General features: G+C 37.6%; 1 pseudogene; it reads right to left on the bottom strand.

Annotated features, from left to right (window-relative positions):
- LOC136123775 (pseudouridylate synthase TRUB2, mitochondrial pseudogene) overlaps positions 1-15,740 on the bottom strand; it is a 55,416-nt pseudogene extending 39,676 nt beyond the window's left edge.
- Positions 15,741-18,562: the final 2,822 nt, after the last annotated feature.

Here is an 18,562-nt window from a genome sequence, read left to right as displayed (position 1 = left end):
CGTAAATGAGATAATTGGGCCATAATGCTTATTTTAAAATACATTTTACCTTTTCTAACTGAGCCCAGATTCCACATACTTAACTATCCCTGGTTCAACTCCATTCTTTAGCACTCCATCTTGTCACTGGTTGGAAGTGATGAGGTATGCCCTGGTTTCTTCCTATTTATAGAGCAGAGGCAATGAACTGAAATGACAGATGTGGCTCATGTTAGTTAGGGCTTAAGTGAAAGTCTTATGCTCCAGGCTTGTGTGTGAACCTAAAGAATGAGGAGTGGGCTCTTCACTAACTTCTCTTCTCCTTTGCTTATCAATTTTGATTAATCAACCATATATATACTTAGGAACTGGCAAAGGTAAATTATCTTCTCTTACTTACTAAATAAGAACTTCTAAATAATTGTAAACCTCTAAATAAATGAAGCTTAGCACATCCTTGTATCTCTTATTCAGGAGCTTTTTTCCTCCATGCAGCCTGAATCATTAATTGTTCAGTTTTTTTTTTTAATTAATTAATTAATTTATTTATTTATGGCTGCATTGGGTCTTTGTCGCTGCACGCGGGCTTTTTCTAGTTGCGGTGAGTGGGGGCTACTCTTCGTTGTGGTGTGCGGGTTTCTCATTGCGGTGGCTTCTCTTGTTGGGGAACACGGTCTCTAGGTGCACGGGTTTCAGTAGTTGTGCCACGTGGGCTTCAGTAGTTGTGGCTCGCGGGCTGTAGAGCGCAGGCTCAGTAGTTGTGGTGCATGGGCTTAGGTGTTCAGCGGCATGTGGGATCTTCCCGGACCAGGGCTCGAACCCACATCCCCTGCATTGGCAGGCAGATTCTTAACCACTGCGCCACCAGGGAAATCCCAATTGTTCAGTTTTAATATTTTATATTTACTTAAGAAGAAATGGTGACCTATTATCCTCTTTAAATTTGTTCATATCCTACTGGTTTAGAATACCATCCTTTAAATGAAAGAATATGGGTTCTATTCATCTCAATTGATTATAAATCTTAAAAAGGTCAAGTTGGTCTCTGGATTATGCTATTCATTCATTCATACAACAGATATTTCTTGAGTATGTGCCACATGCCAGGTATTTACTAGCACAGCATAGAATATATAGTAAAGAATACACATTCCTCACTCCTATGGGTTTGATATCTTATGCAGGACAAAACCAAGTGTGTAGACAATTATGATACAGCACTATAAAGAAGTATAAGTTCTAGGATGAGGTTAAGTTACAAGGTGCTATGAAAGCATACAGAAAAGCAATACAACTCAACATTTGACACTGGGAAATTTCCCAGAGAAAGTAATACCTGAAATAAAAACTGAAAGACAAGTAGGAGTAAGGATCTGAAGACCAAATATGAAGGAGGGGAGGGGCAATAGAAAGATGGAAAAGCATTTCAATTAGAGGTACCAGCATGAGCAAGGCCCCAAAGGTTAGAGATAGCATGATGTGAGCCTAGACACTGGGATGGAATGAGAAGAGATGAGGTTGGCGATGTCAAATATTGAAGACAATTTCCATCCTTGTTAGGATTTCAAGCTTTGCCATGAAAGCAGTGAGCAGCCATTGTCGACTTTTAAAGTAGGAAACAGACAATATAAAAATCACACTGTCTGCAATTAGAAATGGATCAGAGCTGGGAAATACTGTTAAGAATATGATTAGGAAGATGTTGCAATGATCTCAGCAAGAATGATGGAGATTTAAATCAAGGGATGGAGAGAAGTTGATAGATTTGGGGGAGATTTAGAAAGTGGACTTTAAAAGACTTGGTAATTAACTGGTGAGAGACAGGGAGAGAGAAAGACAGAGAGAATTAAAAAATAATATGCACAATTCTTGTCAGGGCAACTGAGGGATGGTAGAGATATTAATAGTTATAAATGTGATATGGAGCACAGGAGAGAAATTCACCTTCCAGATTAAGATTTGGAAGTCATCAGCATATAGACTATAATTAAAACCGTGAGCTATGCATATAACCATGTGGGGTATGTGTAGGTGAAAAGAAGAGGAGGCCTGAAACATAACCATGAAGGAGACCAACATTAAAGGAATCAGTTGAGTGAGATGAACCTGCAAAACAAACTGAGACATGAGGAAAATCTAGGTCTTTGGGATAACCCAAAGAGACATGAGGAAAATCTAGGTCTATGGTGTCAAGGAAATCAAAAGAAGCCAGTGTCACCAATGCCAATATCATATGGAATTAAGTCATATGAATGCCAAAGCTTATCTTTATGCTTATTAATGGCCCATACCTTGAAGATACTGCTTTCCCAGCCTTTCCCTTTGACTACCTGCTTGGCCACATCTTAAAAGAAATATTGGAAGCTAAAAGCTACATATTCTATTAGTGAGTATATTAATGATGTCACTGTAATATGTGTATTGTAAGTTTTAAAAAATTGTAGTACTAAAAATAGAGCTACCATATGACCCAGCAATCCCACTCCTAGGCATATATCCAGAGAAAAGCATAATTCGAAAGGATGCATGCACCCTGATGTTCATTGCAGCACTATTTACAATAGCCAGGACATGGAAGCAACCTAAATGTCTATCAACAGAGGAATGGATAAAGAAGATGTGGTACATATATACAATGGAATATTAGTCAGCCATAAAAAGGAACAAAATTGTGCCATTTGCAGAAACGTGGATGGACCTAGAGACTGTCATACAGAGTGAAGTAAGTCAGAAAGAGAAAAACAAATATCATATAATATCATTTATATGTAGAATCTATAAAAATGATAAAGATGAACTTATTTGAGAACAGAAATACAGACACAGATGTTGAGAACAAATGTATGGATACCAAGGGGGGAGAGGTAGTGGGATGAATTGAGAGATTGGGATTGACATAAATACACTACTATGTATAAAACAGATAGCTAATGAGAAGCTACTATTTAGTATAGGGAACGCTACTCAATGATCTGTGCTGACCTAAATGGGAAGGAAATCTAAAAAAGAGTAGATATATGTATACATATAACTAATTCACTTTGCTGTACAGCAGAAACTAACACAACATTGTAAAGCAACTCTACTCGAATAAAAATTAATTTAAAAAGTAGTAGTAATCATTTAAATTTCAGCAACATATTTTCCTTCCCTTTCCAGATGTAAAGTTGTAATCAAGGGTGCATAATATATTAAATTTTTAGTTTGGAATTAATTTGGTTATGAAACAGAGGGGGAAATCCTTGTGTGGAGTGATAGACTTATTAGGCTAATTATTTAGAACTCAAATTTTGGACTCAAAAAGAGGTGGGTTTGAATATATTGCTACACATTTAGTAGTTATGTGACACTGGATAAACATCTTAAGTTTGCCAGCCTCAGTTTCCTCACCTGAAAATTGGAGATAATAACAGTATGTATCCTTAAGTGTTTTTGTAAATACTAAACGTGATAATTTATGTAACATGATTAATACATTAATTAAATAGTTATTTCTTAGTAACATCATGGGCCTTATTAACAGATTATAACTGATTGAGCTAAATATCAAATACTCTGGTGATTTTTGCTCTGGTGCTTGTGTTTCATAAAAATTACAAAAACATTTGTATGAAAATCAGTGAGGAAACAGCAGACTTGTACCAAATATAGATCAGATATGATCGGGCGTGTTCAGGGTGGTATGGCCATAGACAACAATATAAATCAAAGGACCTAACAGACACATTCAGAACAGTCCAACAGCAGCAGACTACACATTCTTTTCAAGCGCACATGGAACATTCACCAGGATAGAACATGTCAGGCGGCAAAACAAGTCTTAACAAACTTAGGAAGACCGAAGTCATATCAAGTATCTTTTCTGACCACAATGGTATGAAACTAGACATCAGTAATAGGAAGAAAATTGGAAAATTCATAGATATATGGAAATTAAAAACCCACTCTAAACAACCAATAGGTCAAAAAAGAAATCAAAAGGGAAATCAAAAATATCTTGAGACAAATGAAAATGGAAACACAATATACCAAAATTCATGGGGTGCACCAAAAGCATGTCTAAGAGGGAAGTTCATAGCAATAAATGCCTACATTAAGAAAAAAGACGATCTTAAATAAACAAACTAACTTTACACCTCATCGAACTAGAAGAAGAAGAATAAACTAAACCCAAAGTTAACAAAAGGAAGGAAATAATAAAGATCAGAGTAGAAAGAAATGAAATGAGCCTAGAAAAACAATAGAAAAGATTAATGAAACTAAGAGTTGGTTTTTTGAAAAGATAAACAAAGTTGACAAACTTCAGTTGGACTAACAGAGAAAGAAAAAGGGAAGACTCAAATAAATAAAATTATAAATGAAAGAGGAAACATTACAGCCACCACCACAGAAATACAGAGGATCATAAGAGACTATTATAAACAATTATATGCCAACAAATAGAAGAAATGGATAAATTCCTAGAAACATAAGACCTACAAAGACTGAATCACAAAGAAATAAAAGATCTAAATAGACCAATGATGAATAAGGAGTTTGAATCAGTATTCAAAAATCTCACCAAAAATAAAATCCCAGGACCTGATGGCATCACTGGTGAATTATACCAAACATTTAAAGAAAAATTAATACCAACCCTTCTCAAACTCATCCAAAAAACTGAAGAGAACACTTCCAATATCATTTTACAAGACCAGACTTAGTCTGATACCAAAACCAGACGAGGACACTACAAGAAAACAAAATTACAAGCCAATATCCCTCATGAACATAGATGCAAAAGTCTTCAATAATGTACTAACAAACTGAATTCAACAGCACAGTAAAAGGATTATACACCATAATCAAATGGGATTTGCTCCAGGGATGCAAGGATGGATCAACATACATAAATCAATAAATGTACTGTACCACATTAAAAGAATGAAGGATTTAAAATCATACCATCATCTCAATAGATACAAGAAAATCATTTGACAAAATTCAACAGCCTTTCATGATAAAAAACTCTTAACAAGACAGAGGACCTTCAAGATGGCTGAGAAGTAAGAAGTAGAGATCACCTTCCTCCCCACAAATAAATGAAAAATACATCTACATGTGGAACAACTCCTACAGAACACCTACTGAATGCTGGCAGAAGACCCCAGACTTTCCAAACAGAAAGAAACTCCCCACATACCTGGCCATGTGGCTGACAGGGTCTTGGTGCTCTGGCCGGGTGTCAGGCCTGAGCCTCTGTGGTGGGAGAGCCATGTTCAGGACACTGGACCACCAGAGACCTCCCAGCCCCATGTAATATCAATCGGAAAGAGCTCTCCCAGAGATCTCCATCTCAACACGAAGACCCAGCTCCAATGAATGACCAGCAAGCTCCACTGCTGGACACCGCATGCCAAACAACTAAAAGAGAGGAACACAACCCCACCCATTAGCAGAGAGTCTGCCTAAAATCATACTAAGTTCACAGACACCCCAAAACACACCACCAGACATGGTCCTGCCCACCAGAAAGATCCAGCCTCATCCACCAGAACAAAGGCACCAGTCTCCTCCACCAGGAAGCCTACACAACCTTTTGAAGCAACTTTACCTACTGGGGGAAGACATCAAAAACAACGGGAACTATGAACTGGCAGCTTATGAAAAGGAGACCCCAAACACAGTAAGTTAAGCAAAATGAGAAGACAGAGAAATACACAGAAGATGAAGGAGCAAGGTAAAAACCCACCAGACCAAACAAATGAAGAGGAAATAGGCAGTCTACCTGAAAAAGAATTCAGAGTAATGATAGTAAAGATGATCTAAAATCTTGGAAATAGAATGGAGAAAATACAAGAAATGATTAACAGAGACCTAGAAGACCTAAAGAGCAAACAAACAATGATGAGCAACACAATAAATGAAATTTAAAATTCTCTAGAAGGAATCAACAGCAGAATAACTGAGGCAGAAGAATGGATAAGTGACCTGTAAGACAGAATGGTAGAATTCACTGCCACAGAACAGAATAAAGAAAAAAGAATGAAAAGAATTCAGGACAGTCTCAGAGACCTCTGGGACAACATCAAACGCACCAACATTCGAATTACAGGGGTCCCAGAAGAAGAAGAGAAAAAGAAAGGGACTGAGAAAATACTTGAAGAGATTATAGTTGAAAACTTCCCTAATATCAGTAAGGAAATAGTCAATCAAGTCCAGAAAGCACAAAGAGTCCAATACAGGATAAATTCAAGGAGAAACACCCCAAGAAACATATTAATCAAACTATCAAAAATTAAATACAAAGAAAAAATATTAAAAGCAACAAGGGAAAAGCAACACATAATATACTAGGGAATCCCCATAAGATTAACAGCTGATCTTTCAGCAGAAACTCTGCAAGCCAGAAGGGAGTGGCAGGACATATTTAAAGTGATGAAAGGGAAAACCTACAACAAAGACTACTCTACCCAGCAAGGATCTCATTCAGATTTCACAGAGAAATTAAAACCTTTACAGACAGGCCAAAACTAAGAGAATTCAGCACCACCAAACCAGCTTTACAACAAATTCTAAAGGAACTTCTCTATGCAGGAAACACAAGAGAAGGAAAAGAACCTACAACAACAAACCCAAAACAATTAATAAAATGGTAATAGGAACATACATATCAATAATTACCTTAAATGTAAATGGTTTAAATGCTCCAACAAAAAGACATAGATTGGCTGAATGGATACAAAAACAAGACCCATATATATGCTGTCTACAAGAGACCCACTTCAGATGTAGGGACACATATAGACTGTAAGTGAGGGGATAGAAAAAGATATTCAATGCAAATGGAAATCAAAAGAAAGCTGGAGTAGCAATTCTCATATCAGACAAAATAGACTTTAAAATAAAGATTATTACAAGAGACAAAGAAGGACACTACATAATGATCAAGGGATCAATCCAAGAAGAAGATATAACAATTGAAAATATTTATACACCCAATATAGGAGCACCTCAATACATAAGGCAAATGCTAACAGCCATAAAAGGGGAAATCGACAGTAACATAATCATAGTAGGGGACTTTAACAACCCACTTTCACCAATGGACAGATCATCCAAAATGAAAATAAATAAGGAAACACAAGCTTTAAATGATACATTAAACAAGATGGACTTAATTGATATTTATAGGACATTCCATCCAAAAACAACAGAATACATTTTCTTCTCAAGTGCTCATGGAATATTCTCCAGGATAGATCATATCTTGGGTTACAAATCAAGCGTTGGTAAATTTAAGAAAATTGAAATCGTATCAAGTATCTTTTCCGACCACAATGCTATGAGACTAGATATATCAATTAGAGGAAGAAAAATTGTAAAAAATACAAAAATATGGAGGCTAAAAAAATTCTATTAAATAACCAGAGATCCCTGAAGAAATCAAAGAGGAAATCAAAAAACACCTAGAAACAAATGACAATGAAAACACGATGGCCCAAAACCTATGGGATGCAACGAAAGCTGTACTAAGAGGGAAGTTTATAACAATAAAATCCTACCTCAAGAAACAAGAAAAATCACAAATAAACAACCTAACCTTACACCTAAATCAATTAGAGAAAGAAGAACAAAACCCCCCCCAAAGTTAGCAGAAGGAAAGAAATCATAAAGATCAGAACAGAAATAAATGCAAAAGAATTGAAGGAAACAATAGCAAAGATCAAGAAAACTAAAAGTTGGTTCTTTGAGAAGATAAACAAAATTGATAAACCATTTGCCAGACTCATCAAGGAAAAAACGGAGAAGACTCAAGTTAATAGAATTAGAAATGAAAAAGGAGAAGTATCAGCTGACCCTGCAGAAATAAAAAGGATCTTGAGAGATAACTACAAGCAACTATATGCCAATAAAATGGACAAACAGGAAGAAATGGACAAATTCTTAGAAAAACACAACCTTCCTAGACTGAACCAGGAAGAAATAGAAAATATAACCAGACCAATCACAAGCACTGAAATAGAAACCATGTTTTAAAATCTTCCAACAAACAAAAGACCAGGACCAATGGCTTCACAGGCAAATTCTCTCAAACACTTAGAGAAGAGCTAACACCTATACTTCTCAAACTCTTTCAAGATATAGCAGAAGGAGGAACACTCCCAAACTCATTCTATGAGGCACCATCACCCTGATATCAAAACCAGACAAAGATGCCATAAAAAAAGAAAACTATATACCAATATCACTGATGAATATAGATGCAAAAATCCTCAACAAAATACTGGGAAACAGGGCTTCCCTGGTGGCGCAGCAGTTGAGAGTCTGCCTGTCAATACAGGGAACACAGGTTCGAGCCCTGGTCTGGGAAAATCCCACATGCCGCAGAGCAACTAAGCCCGTGAGCCACAACTACTGAGCCTGTGCATCTGGAGCTTGTGCTCCACAACAAGAGAGGCTGCAACAGTGAGAGGCCCATGCAACGCGATGAAGAGTGGCCCCTGCTCGCCACAACTAGAGAAAGCCCACTCACAGAAACGAAGACCCACACAGCCGAAAAAAAAAAAAATACTAGGAAACAAAATCCAACAGCACATTAAAAGGATCATACACCATGATCAAGTGGGGTTTATCCCAGAATGCAAGGATTCTTCAATTTACGCAAATCAATCAATGTGATAAACCATATTAACAAATTGAAGGAGAAAAACCATATGATCATTGCAATAGATGCAATGATCAAATAGCTTTTGTCAAATAGCTTTTGACAAAATTCAACGACAAAATTTTTATTTATGATAAAAACTCTCCGGAAAGTAGACATAGAGGGAACCTACCTCAACATAATAAAGGCCATATATGACAAACCCACAGCCAACATCGTTCTCAATGGTGAAAAACTGAAACCATTTCCTCTAAGATCAGGAACAAGACAAGGTTGCCCACTATTATTTAACATAGTTTTGGAAGTTTTAGCCACAGCAATCAGAGAAGAAAAACAAATAAAAGGAATCCAAATTGGAAAAGAAGTAAAACTGTCACTGTTTGCAGATGACATGATACTATACATAGAGAATCCTAAAGATGCTACTAGAAAACTACTAGAGCTATCAATGAATTTGGTAAAGTTGCAGGATACAAAATTAATGCACAGAAATCTCTTGCATTCTTATACACTAATGATGAAAAATCTGAAAGAGAAATTAAGGAAACACTCCCATTTACCATTGCAACAAAAAGAATAAAATATCTAGGAATAAACCTACCTAAGGAGACAAAAGACCTGTATACAGAAAACTATAAGGCACTGATGAGAGAAATTAAAGATGATACAAACAGATGGAGAGATACACCATGTTCTTGGATTGGAAGGATCAACATTGTAAAAATGACTATACTACCCAAAGCAATCTACAGATTCAATGCAATGCCTATCAAACTACCAATGGCATTTACCACAGAACTAGAATTAAAAATTTCACAATTTGTATGGAAACACAAAAGACCCCAAATAGCCAAAGCAATCTTCAAAAAGAAAAATGGAGATGGAGGAATCAAGTGCCTGAACTTCAGACTATACTACAAAGCTACAGTAATCAAGACAGTATGGTACTGGCACAAAAGCAGAAATATAGATCAATGGAACAAGATAGAAAGCCCAGAGATAAACCCACACACATATGGTCAACTTATTTTTGATAAAGAAGGCAAGAATATACAATGGAGAAAAGACAGGCTCTTCAATAAGTGGTGCTGGGAAAACTGGACAGCTACATGTAAAAGAATGACATTAGAACACTTCCTAACACCGTACACAAAAATAAAGTCAAAATGGATTAAAGACCTAAATGTAAGGTCAGACACTATCAAACTCTTACAGGAAGACATAGGCAGAATACTCTATGACATAAATCATAGCAAGATCCTTTTTGACCTATCTCCTAGAGAAATGGAAATAAAAACAAAAGTAAACAAATGGGACTTAATGACACTTAAAAGCTTTTGCACAGCAAAGGAAACCATAAACAAGACAAAAAGACAACACTCAAAATGGGAGAAAATATTTGCAAATGAATCAACTAACAAATGATTAATCTCCAAAATATACAAGCAGCTCATGTAGCTCAATATCAAAAAAACAAACAACCCAATCCAAATAATGGCAGGAATCTAAATAGACATCTCTGCAAAGAATATATACAGATCGCCAACAAACATGTGAAAGGATCCTCAACATCACTAATCATTAGAGAAATGTAAGTCAAAACTACAGTGAGGTATCACCTCACACCAGTCAGGATGGCCATAATCAAAAAGTCTACAAAGAATAAATGCCAGAGAGCGTGTGGAGAAAAGGGAACCCTTGCACTCTTGGTGGGAATATAAACTGATACAGCCACTATGGAGAACAGTATGGAAGTTCCTTAAAAAACTAAAAATAGAACTACCATATGACCCAGCAATCCCACTACTGGGCATAATATACCCTGAGAAAACCATACTTCAAAAAGAGTCATGTACCACAATGTTCATTGCAGCACTATTTACAATAGCCAGGACATGGAAGCAACCTAAGTGTCCACCAACAGATGAATGGATAAAGAAGATGTGACACATACATACAATGGAATATTACTCAGCCATAAAAAGAAATGAAACTGAGTTATTAGTAGTGAGGTGGATGGACCTAGAGTCTGTCATACAGAGTGAAGTAAGTCAGAAGGAGAAAAACAAATACCGCATGCTAACACATATATATGGAATCAAAAAAAAAAAAAAAGAAAGGTTCTGATGAACCTAGGGGCAGGACAGGAATAAATATTCAGATGTAGAGAATGAACTTGAGGATACAGGGAGGGGGAAGGGTAAGCTGGGACAAAGTGAGAGAGTGGCATGGACATATATACTACCAAATGTAGAATAGATAGCTAGTGGGAAGCAGCTGCATAGCACAGGGAGATCAGCTCAGTGCTTTGTGACCACCTAGAGGGGTGGGATAGGGAGTGTGGGAAGGAAACACAAGACAGAGGGGATATGGGGATATATGTATACATGTAGCTGATTCACTTTGTTATACAGCAGAAGCTAACACAAAAATGTAAAGCAATTATACTCCAATAAAGATGGTTTAAAAAAAAAACTCTTAACAAATTAGGTATAAAAGGAATGTACATCAACATAATAAAGGCCATGTATGACAAGCCCAATGCTAACATCATACTCAATGGTGAAAAGCTGAAAGCTTTTCCTGTAAGATCAGGAACAAAACAAGGATGCCCAGTCTTGCCACTTTTTTAATTCAATATAGTGGTGGAAGTCTTAGAGCAATTAGACAAGAACAAGAATAAAAGGCATTCAAATTAGAAAGGAAAAAGTAAAAATGTCACTATTTGCAGATGACATAATATTATATATAGAAAACTCTAAAGCATCTATAAAAACTGTTAGAACTAGTAAAAAATTCAGTAAAGTTGCAGGATACAAAATCAGCATATATAAGTCAGTTGCATTTCTATACACTAAGCATGATATATCAGAAAGAGAAATTAAGAAAATAATCGGTTACAATAGCATAAAAAAAAACCTAGGAATAAATTTAATCAAGGATAGGAAATATCTGTACACTGAAAACTATAAAATACTGATGAAAGAAATTGAAGATACAAATAAATGGAAAGATATCTCATGTTCATGGATTGAAAAAATTAATATTGTGAAAATACCCATACTACCCAAAGCAATCTAGATTCAATCAAATCCTATTAAAATTCCAATGATGTTTTCCACAGAAATAGAAAAAAATTCTAAAATTCTTATGAACCACAAAGACCACAACTAGCCAAAGTAATCTTGAGCAAGAAGAACAAAGTTGAAGGCATCACTCTTCCTGGTTTCAAAATATTCTACAAAAAAAGCTATAGTAATAAAAACAGCATGATACTGGCATAAAATCAGACATATAGACAAATGAAACAGAATAGAGAGCCCAGAAAGAAATCTACTCACTTATGGTCAACAGATTTTCAACAAAGGTGTCAAGAACTTACAATGGGGAAAGGACAGACTTTGCAATAAGTGCTGTGAGAAAACTAGTTTTCCACATGCAGAAGATTGAAATTGGACCCTTGTCTCACTCCATATGTAGTTAGAAACTTAAATGTAAGACCTGAAACTATAAAACTATTAGAAGAAAACACAGGGAAAAAGCTTCTTGACATTTGTCTGGGCAATGTGTTTTTTTTTTTTTTTTTTGTATATGACCTCAAAACTACAGGCAACAATAATAGACAAACGGGATTGCATCAAATTTAAAAGCTTCTTCACAACCAAGGAAACAACAGAGTGAAGAAACAACGTATGGATTGTGAGAAAATATTTGCAAACCATACATTTGTTAAGGGGTTAATATCCAAAATATGTAAAGAACTCAAACAACTCAATAGCAAGAAGACAAACAACTTGATTAAAAAATGGGCAACAGACCTAGATAGACACTTCTCAAAGGAAGACACACAAATGGCCAAGAGATATATGAAAAGGTGCTCAACATCTCTAATCATCAGAAAACACAATTCAAAACTACAATGAGATATCACCTCACTTCTGTTAGGATGTCTAGTATCAAAAAGACAAGAGATAGCAAATGCTGGCAAGGATGTAAAGAAAAGGGAATCCTTGTATACTGTCGATGGAAATGTAAATTGGTACAGTCATTATGGAAAACAGTATAGAGACTGCTGAAAAAATTAAAACAAGAACTGCCATATGACCCAGCGATGTCGCTTCTGGGTATATAACCAAAGGAAATGAAATCATGATCTTGAAGAGATATCTGTATTCCTATGTTCATTGCAGCATTATTCACACTAGCCAAGATATAGAAAAAACCCAAGTGTCCGTTGATGGGTGAATGGATAAAAATGGATAAAGAAGATGTGGTATATAAATACAATGGCATATTATTCAGCTATTAGAAAGAAGGAAATCCTGCCTTCTGTGAAAATATGTGTAAACCTGGAGGACATTATGCTAAGTGAAATAAGCCAGACAGAGAAAAGCAAATACTGTATAATCTCACTTATATATGGAATGTAAAAAAAAAAAAATGTTGAACTCATAGAAGCAGAGAGTCAAATGGTGGTTGCCAGGGTCTGGCAGGGAGGGGAAGAGGTGGAGGAAGTGGGAAGATGTTGGTCAAAGGGTACAAAGTTGCAGTTACGTTGGATGAATAAGTCTAGACATTAATGTACAGGCATGATGACTAAACTTAATAATACTGTATTGAACACTGGAAATAAGCTAAGAGAGTAGATTTTAGGCGAACTTATCGCACACAAAAATGGTAACTATGTAAGGAGATGACATGTTAATTAACTTGACTGTAGTAATCATTTCACCATGTATTTGTACATCAAATCATCCTGTTGTACAGCTTAACTATATATGGTTTTTATTTTGTATTTTTTTTCTTTTTCTAATTTAATTTCTGTTGGAGTATTGTTGATTTACAATGTTGTATTAGTTTCAGCTGTACAGCAAAGTGAATCAGTTATACATATACATATATCCACTGTTTTTTAGATTCTTTTCCCATATAGGCCATAACAGAGTATTGAGTAGAGTTCCCTGTGCTATACAGTAGGTCTTTATTATTCATCTATCTTATATATAGTAGTGTGTATATGTCAATCCCAATCTCCCAATTTATCCCTCCCTCCCTTGCCCTCTGGTAACCATAAGTTTGTTTTCTACATCTGTAACTCTATTTCTGTTTTGTGGATAAGTTCATTTGCACCCTTTTTTAGCTTCCATATATACGGAAGCTGTTTAATATATTTTCCAGACTAAATCTTAGTTAACATACAGATAGCATTTTGATATTTAGATATCATAAAGGAAATTTTTAAAACCTAAGTTTAAGAATGGAAGGTTTTAATGTCTAAACCTTCATAATGAAGTATAACTGGGAACTCATAACACTGAAGAAATGTTATATGATGCTAACTCTAAGCATCACAACGGGATCCAAAGGCTGTAAGTGCAGGAGTCTAAGAATGATTTATATTTATCTTGCTACTAACCACAAACTACAGGACCGAATAACTAATGTAATGCATTGAACAAAGGCATTTTATGGTTTTACGAAGATTAAGATTTGGACCCTATGCAGCCACATGGTTGTAATATGTTTCTTTAACAATGTCTATATAAAACTTTAGTTTGTAGGTATGACAGGCAAACTACAAATCACTGGAGTTTCAAATAGTAGCTGCATAAATATTTGTTGCATGAATGTAAGTCCTAAGTAGGTAGGTAGATAGATAGATATAATTGAAACAATTTCTAGTATTTTAGGTCTGTTTATATTTTCTTGATTTCTTCATTCCAATTTATGTTGTTCATTACAGTGAATTTATGTTTCATCTTTTTCTGCTAGTGAAGTAACTTTTAACATCCTAAAGACAAGTGCTTTTGAAAATGCATTATTAGCACTGCTTTTCTTCCTAATGCCTTTTATTTGTTTCATATCAGAGCTTGCAAATTATTTTTTGTGCTTTGATTTTAACAACTCTATTGTTAAAAGTAAGCAATATATTGTAAGTTCCATTTTATAGATAAGGAGACAGATTCAGAAATATTAAGTGAGATAAATTTTCATTAGAACCAAAATCTTCTGATTCTCAGACAAGTTTTTTCCTAATAACAATCTAGGTCAGCATTTCTATAAACTCAACTGTGGTGATGCTTCTATTGGGTCAGCCAAATGTTTGTTCGGGTTTTTGTAACATCTTACGGAAAAACCTGAATGAACTTTTTTGGCCAACCCAATATATATGCCTGTAAGATTTTCTACGTAGCCATAAGAGAGCATAATTTGGATGAAAACCAGTAGATTTTTATATACAATAGTTTTATGTGTAATTAGAAAGCAGCAAATATATTTATGCAGGCCTTTTCTTAAACCAGGAATAAAATGTCTTTAACCACTTCTATTTCTTTCTTTAAAAAATTAATTAATTAATTAATGTATTTATTTTTGGCTGCGTTGGGTCTTCATTGCTGTGCGCGGGCTTCCTCTAGGTGCGGTGAGCAGGGGCTACTCTTCGTTGTGGTGCATGGGCTTCTCATTGCGGTGGCTTCTCTTTGTTGCAGAGCACGGGCTCTATGCACGCGGGCTGCAGTAGTTGTGGCTCATGGACTCTAGAGCACAGGCTCAGTAGTTGTGGCGCACGGGCTTAGTTGCTCCACGGCATGTGGGATTTTCCTAGACCAGGGCTTGAACCCGTGTACCCTGCATTGGCAGGTGGATTCTTAACCACATACGTCGTCTTCTCCACCAGCCGCCCGTCCTCACAGAAGTCGTCTGTGGCTTTGCCCAGGAGGCCGTGTACTGTGTAATCCTTGGTGAGGTGAGCGTTGTACATGTCGGTGAGGAGCCTTCGTCGACGCCCCATGCCGAGCACAAGCACCGCAGGCGCCTGGGCAGCCAGTCGGTGCCCCATGCCAATCTTCAGGCTGGTGAATGCTGGTCCAGGTACCAGCGGATGGTCGATGAGGGTGGGCACACTGGTGGCTGTGAGGGTCAGCTCCTTCTCTTCACTGCCTTCCATGGGGCCCAGCAGGAAGCGAACACGATGTTCAGAGGCAGGACGCTTCCCAGCACTGAGACCTTTCAAAAACTGCAGCTCCACAGTATCGCGCAGATGCTTCCACTTTAGCACCGGGGGCTTGTAGGCGGCGAAGAGCCTATGCAGCCGTGACAGGCCGGCTAACCCCATGCCTGAAGCCTGCGACCCGGGCTCGCGGAAGAGCTGAACCCGCAACCACTTCTATTTCTTTAAAAATTAAAATTCACTTATTTACTATATTGAGCTCCTCCTTCATCTGTGCTAGACAGCATGCTACAATGTACACACATACACACACAACAAAGAGCACGCACACACACACAGACACACCAATGTATCCTACAGTTTCTCTGCTCTCTTACTTCAGAAGCTGGTCTGTTACCACATCAGGAAGAGGCAGATGGGTGGGTGCTGAACTGAGCATCAAAGGAACCTGATTAAGAAAATGGTACTGGCGGGCTTCCCTGGTGGCGCAGTGGTTGAGCGTCCGCCTGCTGATGCAGGGAACGCGGGTTCGTGCCCCGGTCCGGGAAGAGTCCACATGCGGAGCGGCTGGGCCCGTGAGCCATGGCCGCTGAGCCTGCGCGTCCGGAGCCTGTGCTCCGCAACGGGAGAGGCCACAATAGTGAGAGGCCCGCCTACGGGAAAAAAAAAAAAAAAAAAAGGTAGTGGAAGAGGAGATCTAATATCATAAGCCAGTCTGCTCTCCTGGCGTGGTATAATTTCTGCTCAGACGAACAGTCAACAACAGCAGACAATTCAGGTTGAAGTGACAGGTGGGCAGGAGAGCAGAGAGACAGAGAATCAGCTGTAGGCAATATTCATGTGATCCCTGCAGACATTCACTAGAGGACTAAACGAGATTATATATGTAATGGGATTTGGGAAGGATACAACCTAGTTTTAAATAACAACGAGTTTTTAAAAAATTTAAATCCCATATGAGGAATTGTTTAACTTCTGTGTTGTGGGCTTCTTTCTCCCTGAATCCACACCCCCTAATTCTTTTACATATATTTTTCTTCTCAAAGTTAAAGAGTTATTTTTATAAAAAAGCTAAAAATCATTTGCTCACAATTGAAGAAAGCTACTCCAAAGGCTTGAGTTCCATAAACAAGGTATTTCTCTCTTTTTTTTTTTTTCCCCCTTTTGCGGTACGCGGGCCTCTCACCGCTGCGGCCTCTCCCGTTGCGGAGCACAGGCTCCGGACGCGCAGACCCAGCGGCCATGGCTCACGGGCCCAGCCGCTCCGCGCCACTTGGGATCCTCCCGGACCGGGGCAGAAAGCCGCGTCCCCTGCATCGGCAGGCGGACTCTCAACTATTGCGCCACCAGGGAAGCCGCAAGGTACGTCTCTTTATCTGGTGGCAGCAACTTGATTTCTAGGCATAAATTCTCATATAATGGTAACACAATATACAAAAGTTTTACTGTTATGGCATTGATTGTTGGGATATTGTTTAAAATTCTAACTACATGAGAATTCTGCTTAATGAGATCCTGTGAGAGATATTTTAATCCCCAGTGCTAGGAAAAGATGTACTTGAACTAATCAACCAGAATATTTAAATCTCATGGACACGGAATTTTTTTTTTAATGGCCATCAACACACCTTTAATATACAACTCTCACAAAACAAATAGCACTAAAGTACAGTATAGACTGATCTGGGCTAGGTGGTGGACCCGGCTTCTCTGGTAGTAATAATGTAAGTGGAATGGAGCCTTCCAGGCACTATTTAACACTTTTGTAGCTCATCTGCACCATTCATGGACACTGAATTTTGAATTCATCATATCTAGTTCTAGGAAATCAAGGAATTTTGTGGCTAAACTCCAGCATTTGAGTAAGAACCTAAGATTTCCAGTAATTAACTTCATCCTTGCCCTCATCTTACTATCCTACTTTTTCTTGCCCTGATTTTTTCTATTCATTTTCTATTCCATTGTATGCATTATTTCTGCAAACAGTGTCAATTATTTTTAATGATATTGTGTGTGTGTGTGCATATATACAAAATTAAATTCCATTGCAAATCTGTGGGATAATAATTATGTTCATTTTATAATAAGGAAACTGAAGTCCGGACTTGCTGTATGTTTCATATGAACTAACTAGTTTCTAGAGAGCAATACATTCTTATTTCAGCAACAGTAAATGTTTAATAGAAATAGCCTCAACTTAGTTCTTCAGCGTGAGAAACTCCTTCAGGAAAGATGAGAACACTAAACAGACTATTGGTGGTAAATTATTTGCCCTCCATTCCATCCCCACCTCCCACCTCTCCAATTATGCAGCCCTGAAACTGCTGCTGTATCATCGACACAAACTACTCTTCTCCAAGCATTGCCTCCACCTGACTTATTGCAGCTCTGATGCTCCCTAGCAGTCCAGCAGAGCTGTGGGTTTGATTCTTCCAAACCTTATAAACTTTACTCTCTAGAGGCCAGATTTGAAGTCTTTCTGCTCCTCATTATATCTCCCAGATCATTACTGTATCCACCCACTGTCTCACAGAAACCCTACTCCTTTGAGGCTTTATGCCATTTGCCCTCTATGACCAGCTCACTTTCTTTGTCAGTGTCATCTATCACTTGACCACTCTCCGTTGTTCATCAAACACCGTGGCACCAGACTCAGAGTCCTCTCTCTGTTCCAATTCCTGCCATCACTGTAGATGGCTTCAATATCCACAGTGTTCTTTCAGTACTCTGGTTCTTTCATTTCCTTACCCCCTCATCTCGATGGCCTTTTCTACTCCACCTCAGCCACCTCTTCCCATGGTCACACTCTGGATTTTTTAATCAACAAAATCACTGATATTCCAAATCAATGACTTAGACGTTGAGCAATCACAGCCCTATCTCTCACCTTTCTGGCTTGCTTTTGCAACTATTCCCACCTTGGTAATCCGTTGACCTCTTTGGACTCTCCAATAAAGGACCAATCCCCATAACTATATCTTTCCCTC

This window comes from Phocoena phocoena, chromosome 5 (assembly GCF_963924675.1).
Source record: "Phocoena phocoena chromosome 5, mPhoPho1.1, whole genome shotgun sequence".
NCBI classification, from domain to species: domain Eukaryota; kingdom Metazoa; phylum Chordata; class Mammalia; order Artiodactyla; family Phocoenidae; genus Phocoena; species Phocoena phocoena.
The sequence above is the reverse complement of the archived record's forward strand: the minus strand, read 5'-3'. Positions and strand labels throughout refer to the sequence as shown.